Source organism: Ambystoma mexicanum, chromosome 7q (genome assembly GCF_040938575.1).
Source record: "Ambystoma mexicanum isolate Mex_15411 chromosome 7q, UKY_AmexF1_1, whole genome shotgun sequence".
In the NCBI taxonomy this organism is placed as follows: Eukaryota; Metazoa; Chordata; class Amphibia; order Caudata; family Ambystomatidae; genus Ambystoma; species Ambystoma mexicanum.
In genome coordinates, this window is record NC_090941.1 from 739086349 (window position 1) to 739093585 (window position 7237).

Consider the following 7237-nt stretch of genomic DNA (forward strand, 5'->3'; position numbering starts at 1 on the left):
AAATCGCTTTCACCCACACCTCTTCCACACACTAACACAATCACTCAACATGCTCTCGTCACCCCACCACTCTAAACACATACAATGGGCCCTCCACAACTAACCACCCTTTTAACCAAAATCAAAACCAATACTTCCTTACAACAATAAACTACTCCACCCTCATGTCCCCCTCTGCGAGACTGAGGGATATATTCTAATCCCCCACAGTGGAGGGGATATCCTTTCATTCTAAACTACACACCAAAAATCAACAGCACATTTATTTACAGCAATTAGGTATGTCCTTCCTCCTCTTCTTTCAATGTGTGGTAACAACTACCCCATTTTCATGCTGCCCCCACTATGGGATGGAGGAATATCCTCCAATTTACAGAGCACTCACTTCCCCCACAGTGGAGGGGATATCCCTTCCATATAAACTACACAGTAACTTCTCACATCAACAAAATAACCATCCATAATAAAAAACATAATTCCAAAACTAATGGAATTGGAGGTAGGATCGAGTCTTAAAAAGTCTGATCCACCATTGTGAATTTCCTATATGTCTTTGCTGTTGTCTGCAAGGAGCCATGGGTCCTGTGGTTTACTGATTCCTGAAGCTGCTATTCAAAAATGGTTCTCACCACTGGGCAAGTGGTCCAGGTTTAACCAGGCTTTGCCAGACTATGCTTGTGATGAACCACTGCATGTTGTAACACATTTGCATGGTCTTGCATTTTAAGAATGTCTTCTGCACTTGTAACTAGCGCCCTGATACCTGAGGGTTTGGTGCTGTGCTATAAACATAAAATAAATAAATAAACAACTTCTGCTACACTTGTGCTCATTCTGCTCGTGAAATTAGTCCTGCTGGCAATGTTGAAGCAGTCCATGGTCTTATGCAAACTTGCTCCAAAAGATATACAGAATACACCTGAGCACTCCTGAGACACACACAGCCTGCTAGTGACATTACACAGCAATTCCTGAAGAGGCCCTTATGTCTGAGTGATTCCTGGTTCAGTGAGGCCTGCAGTAACTGAATCAGATATTATGGTCACCACTATGGTGTTTATGGCTCAGCCATTTTTAAAGGGTATCATAGCGGACCTATCTGATGCTCTGTTCTCTCTGTCTCCTTCAAAAGTGCAGACCTCCCTCTTGGCTGATATTGGTGCCTCCTTGCCACATAGCTGTAACATAACCACTAATCTCTTGATACCATAGCACCCGGCAAGACTAATGGCACATTGGGTTGCGCTTCATGTCCTGATATCTCCGATAAGACAAGCAATGCTCATTCTTCCTCTGCTTTCTCTGGCACGATTCTACAGTCTGATGGTGTACCTCCTGTTCTAAAAGATGGGCAGAGGGGCCGACATTAGACTGTTGTATCTTTTCAGTATCAGCCCCAGGAACTGAACATTGCTGCTGCCATTTCTGATCCAGTGGGTCCTAACAATGCTTATACTGGCTTAATTAAGGCTATGATTACCAGGGACCTCTAGGATAATAGTCTTAAAAATATGCACACTCTCAATACCAACCTGTGTATACCAGATAATGCAGAGGATGCTTGTCTGAATGTTGTGGACTCCCTTATACCTTTTAATTTCCTGCTGATTAATAATCGCTCCTTGAACAAGCATGCCACAGAGATCACTGACTACGAGTTGGCTAAAAATATTGAAATCTGTGCTGTATCTGAGACCTGGCGTCATGCCTCTGCTGGGCCAGCTCTTACTCTTGCTGTACCATCAGGCTATGCAATTCTCAGAGCTGACCACAACTCTGCCCGAAGTGTAGGTGTAGCACTAATTCATTTAAATTTCCTACAGATTCCCTAAGTAGTTGCCGAAGGGCCAACTGGCTGTGAAATCTTGTATGCCAAGGTATTAGTCAATCCTAACATCACCATTGACTTCAGTTTTATATATATCGAACACCAACAGCTATGTCAGACTTCCCCTCCAATTTTGTGACACGCTAACACCTCTATTAAAGCCACGGTCAACGGTTGTTTTTCTGGATGACTTTAATTTTGTGGTAATTTTGAGGATCCTGAATGATATTCCTTTATTTGAGTTTAGCTTTGTCACAGAATCGGAGATGTCTTACTTACTACCCAATCTTAAACCCACCTACTGCATGGGGGATGTTTGCCCTGTTGTAGATGTCAAGGCCTGTGCCGGTTGGTTCCCATGATCACTACATTTGTGAATATTTCCCTTGGTGAATGCTCTGTGCCACCATGTATCAAGGCGGCCTGAATCTCTCCACTATTAAAGAAATCATCCCTTGACGCTAGTGTCCCTTCAAACTATAGGCACACTACCAAAATCCTGTTTCTACTTAAAAACTTGGATCGGGCAGTCTGTATGCAAATACAGGATTTCCTGGCTAACACTATCATCCTAAGACAGAGGCAGTCCGGTTTTCGTACGGCGCATAGCACTGAATCTGCCTTACTGGACCTTGTGGTTAATATGATGGAAGTTGTGCAGAAGGGTGAGGCAGCTCTCCTGATGCTTTAAAGTATGTCTGCTGCTTTCAGTCTGGTCAATCATGGTACATTGATCTCTAGGCTTGGACACCCTGCCTCCTTTTCGCAAGCAGCAGCCGGATGGGTTAGATAATTCTTGACAGAACAGGTAGCTAGAGTTTTCCATGATGACGTCAAGGCGAATGAGGTGGGGTGCCTTGCAGAGTCCCTCAGGGCTCCTGCTGGTCCCCCACATTGTATAACATTTTTACCAAGCCTTTGTCTGATCTGCTGGTCGCCATGGGTGTAATTTATACCAATTATGGTGGTGATATTCAGTGTCTCATTCCTCTTACCGTGATTACATCAGGGACACTGAGACTATCAATTCAGTTTCCGATAGGTTGGGGACATACCCAACCTCCTTGGTCACCTACCTAGATATCACCATAGTCAAGTAGGGGACTGCGTCATACCATAAAGAAGCGGAGGAATGCCTTGGGTCTGCTTATCTCAATAGGGATGCAAGCAAACAAGCTTCCAAGAACTTAGCCTCAAATAACCACACTTCCCAACCCCTAACCAACTCAACACTCTCCCTCTTTACATGCTACACTGCAAACACCAACCAGCAAACTTTAACATACCAGCAGCAGCAGTCTGGCTGCTGGAACAGTGCCCTATCATGAACTCACTACTCTTCAATTTACCACCTGTCCCTCCACTGCAAAACCCCCAAACCCATACATGCTCACAGGGCCAAACTCATTAGAACACAGATCATCAAAACACATTTGCCTCTTGAGCTCCACTTGGTGGGCACAGACCTATGTGCCCTAACACAATTCACCTAAAATACCACTAGCACACATATTTGTAGTATTTCTGAGGTGCGCGCATCAACCTAACACTGTAGAGTGATGGCTAGAAGAATCTTGAATTAATAAAAACCACTTGCAGAATTCTGGTTAGTCCTCCAGAAAATATTTTCAGAAAGCCATGCTTTTACAAAAAGATGAAAGACAATATGCAAATCAGGCATTGGCCCCACCACAAAAGGGAAGACAAGCACATCAGTGAGGTATAGCTTGGGTCTTCAGGCACGATAGGCTTGCGACCCACATATGGACATAGCAGTTTTATTAAGGATGACTAATGCAGTGGCAGATGGAAGGTTTTGAATGAATAGAAATCACATGGGAAAACGCTGGGCAATCCTGCAGGCTATTCTTTTCCAGTTGGTATGCCATTACCCACCACAAAAAGGAGCACACCAATCTATACTTAGGTCATATTGACGTTATGGGACCAAATTTAACCCAGACCCTTTTCAACCTCGCTGGGCCTCATCAGAGAAGTGAAGATTGCCTCTCTAGGCACGGCAGGCTTGAGCTGACAGCTGTGCATACAATTCCCACTTGAGGTGACAAAAGCAACACTGGAGAGTGATGTCTGGAAGGTAATGCATAATTCACAAACCACTGGCAAAGCCCTGGGAAACCCTCTAGATCTTCGTTTGAGCTTGCCATGATGGCTATGCCTTTTCAAATATGCACGTACACCCGGACACATGTGTACACACATACCTAGACACATGTGGAGGGTTTTGACCCATGTGGAATCATTAGACGGGGTAAATATGGGGATTAAGCTGTCGCTGCCCATCATTTTGCCCCAGAACAAAAATAAATAATTGGAGTGGGTAAAGATGGGGATGCGCTGTCGCCGCCCATCATTTCATCCCAGAATCCAGGAGAGCTGCGCAGTTGTGCGCACACCAAAATGGTTACTTAACTTGCCACCCACCAGTGTAAAGAAAGGTCTTTGTTAACAAAATCCACTTTTACTGATGTCAAAAAGTTGCTGAAATCGTGACTCATTGGACCACTTTAAAGATTCAACCCTTTTTGTGGGGTTCCACATAACCATCTTACTGTAAGGAGCCCCATCAAAACAATGTTAAGCAAGGATTTACTACCATGTAAGAACCATTCCTGTTTAGAATGCATTAATCCAAGAAAATCCCAAAGTTGCATGCAGTGCCAACAAAATCCTCTAGGCGGCACTAGCGGTCTAAACTCTGACTGGAGAACTGAGTGCAGTTTGCTGACAAAGGGATTTGACTCAGCTGACTTCAAAGGCTGCATTTTAATTAAAAATTAGCCACATGCTGTTCCCAGAGGCCTGAAGCCTGGGAAACCCTATCACCTCAAGAGCTTCACACCAGGAGTTAGAATCTCACATGACCTCTTGATTGATAGAAGGCAGACTGGCTGGGAGCTTCCCAGAGACCACACAAAGGACCCTTTCCTCTGAAAGGAATATGTTAATTCTGAAATGTTTGCTGTCAACAAAGATCTGCAAGCCAGCAGAGATCAGAGGACTGACCCACCCAAGTCTTGGAGGCGGACCTCAACACTCTGAGGATTGAATTGAAAGGAAAATATATATTTTACAAAAACACTGATAACTCTTTGTAATCAAATGACAGAAATGTATAACTTTGAGAGCTTTAATTTAAAAAATGTACCTTTAATTCAAGGCCAAATTCGAATTTGTGTGATGTTCTGGGGCAAAACCCCATTGTTTATTAATATTACAGACTCCCTGTTTCAGCTAGACAAACGAAAATGCATTGGTATATGGGTAGATATGTGAGGAACAGTTGTATAAAATTTAATGAAGATCCAATGTTGTGCAGCACATGAAAAAGTGCTAGAAGTGGCCATTTTTGAATGCAAGCTCCTAGGAAAAGCAGATTTGTACAGAGACATGGCTAAATTCAGCTACACCATGTATATGTAATTTTAAACAAATGTGTACCTGTGCAAATATGTTTTTAGGTCAGATATAGATTGTGTATAAAGTTGACAGGGGTGGGTTCTCTGTATCATAAACAGACCTCATCATGATGACACTTCATTTCATTCCCCCAATCAAGTAAGGAATGAAAATTTGACCAATGACGAGTGAGAGGGGCAAGGCTAGTGATGCTGCACACACACACCCACTCTCAAGAAATAGATAAAAGCAGAGAGTCAGGACACATAGGGAGATTCAATTTCATCTGCCGCTGGAAGCCCTGCCGGAAAAATCCATACTTACCTCCATCAAACTCCAGAAAGCCAAACTAGAGACTTCAATCTATCCAGAGCAGAGACCAGACCAGAGAGAAAGCAGTGCTGTGCCTAGCAGAGACCAGACCAGAGAGAAAGCAGTGCTGTGCCTAGCAGAGACCAGACCAGAGAGAAAGCAGTGCTGTGCTTAGCAGAGACCAGACCAGGCGCTGTGAGCAGAACCCGGAAAGACCTGACCAGACTGTTGACCAGATCGTGACAAAGCCGCTTTCCCGTTCAAAATCTCTTGTGAGTACTTAGCAAAACTCAGAACACATCTCTTAGTTTAAATTCATCTAATTCAATCTATTTAACCTAAGTAGAACTGCCTCCTAGCTGTCACCTGTCATTTCTAGTAAAATTTGTCATTTTGAAAAGTGTGCGTTTAAAATTTACAAAACCAAAAACGACCTTTACTAAATTGCTCATATCTCTGCAACCGTTTGGGCTAGAGACTTGCAATAACTTTTATTTGAAAGCTTAGAATCTTAGCTTTGAATCGCACCTAGAACCGCATTCCTACCCCTTATAGTTTTACCGCAATCGCGGAACACGCATCCGCGAATTTTACCGCGATTTGCAATTTCTTCACATGTAAAAACTGCTGCTGCTTGCTTTCCATTTGCCAGAAATTCGTTTAACCTGCTAACTATCCCTGCATCATTGCTAGTGTGAGCCTGGACTAATATTAACTAGATACCACTCACCCTGAACCTCTGTAAGGGAATTAAAAGCGTTTAGCATATTTTTTTAATTCATTGCCAGCACATATCAAAGCAATTTGGGCTTGTGTTCTCAAAACTCCTATCTGTTTTCTGTTGTCTAAGCTTGCTGGATTGAACTGATTACATTGATTGCATTTCTGAGAACTGTGTGCTTTCCTCCCATTTCCTTGCATTGCATAAAGAGGGGGGGAGTGAATAGCCAGAGAAAAGTGATTACATTGTTTGGTTGAAATCATATTGAGTATTTTCTGTACTGCATTCATTGAATATTGCATCCACCTGAGCTTACATAAAGCATCCTCTACCACATTATACTTTTGTTCCTATTTACCAGTGTGCTATCTTATCCATTTCATGTCAACTCATTAGTGATTATAAAGAAGTGTGCTAGTGCCAGATTCTCCATTGTTAATCTTTATCATATCAGATTAAGGGTGATATTCAATTATTAATTTATTATAAAGTGTCATATATATATCTATTGTTTAAATTATCAAATAAACCTTTTAAACTTGCAAAACAGAACTACTTCTTGGCTCAGTGGGGTCAGGGGGATTCCAAGAGAGGGGTGTTATATAAGGGTAGTCATCCAGAACGCATGAACTGGACCTAAAGATATATCAATAAGGGTTTTCATTCAGTATTATAGACTAGGCGTTGACTTAGCTGTTGTGTTGAATTGAATCCTCTTACACACACAAACCCAGACACCTGTAGCCAGAATCACCCACTGCCCTAACTGCCACCAATAGTGGGGATATGCAAACATTCACTGCCGAATAGGTTGGGGTGAGGCCCTGCCCTATGCACTGGACAACAGAGATTGGAGAGTGGACATGCCACATGCTGCAGCAGACTAGGAAACACTCTGGAGGAGCACATGAGTGGCTGTGATGAAGGCTAAGATCTAGATGGCAAAGGGTCACTGG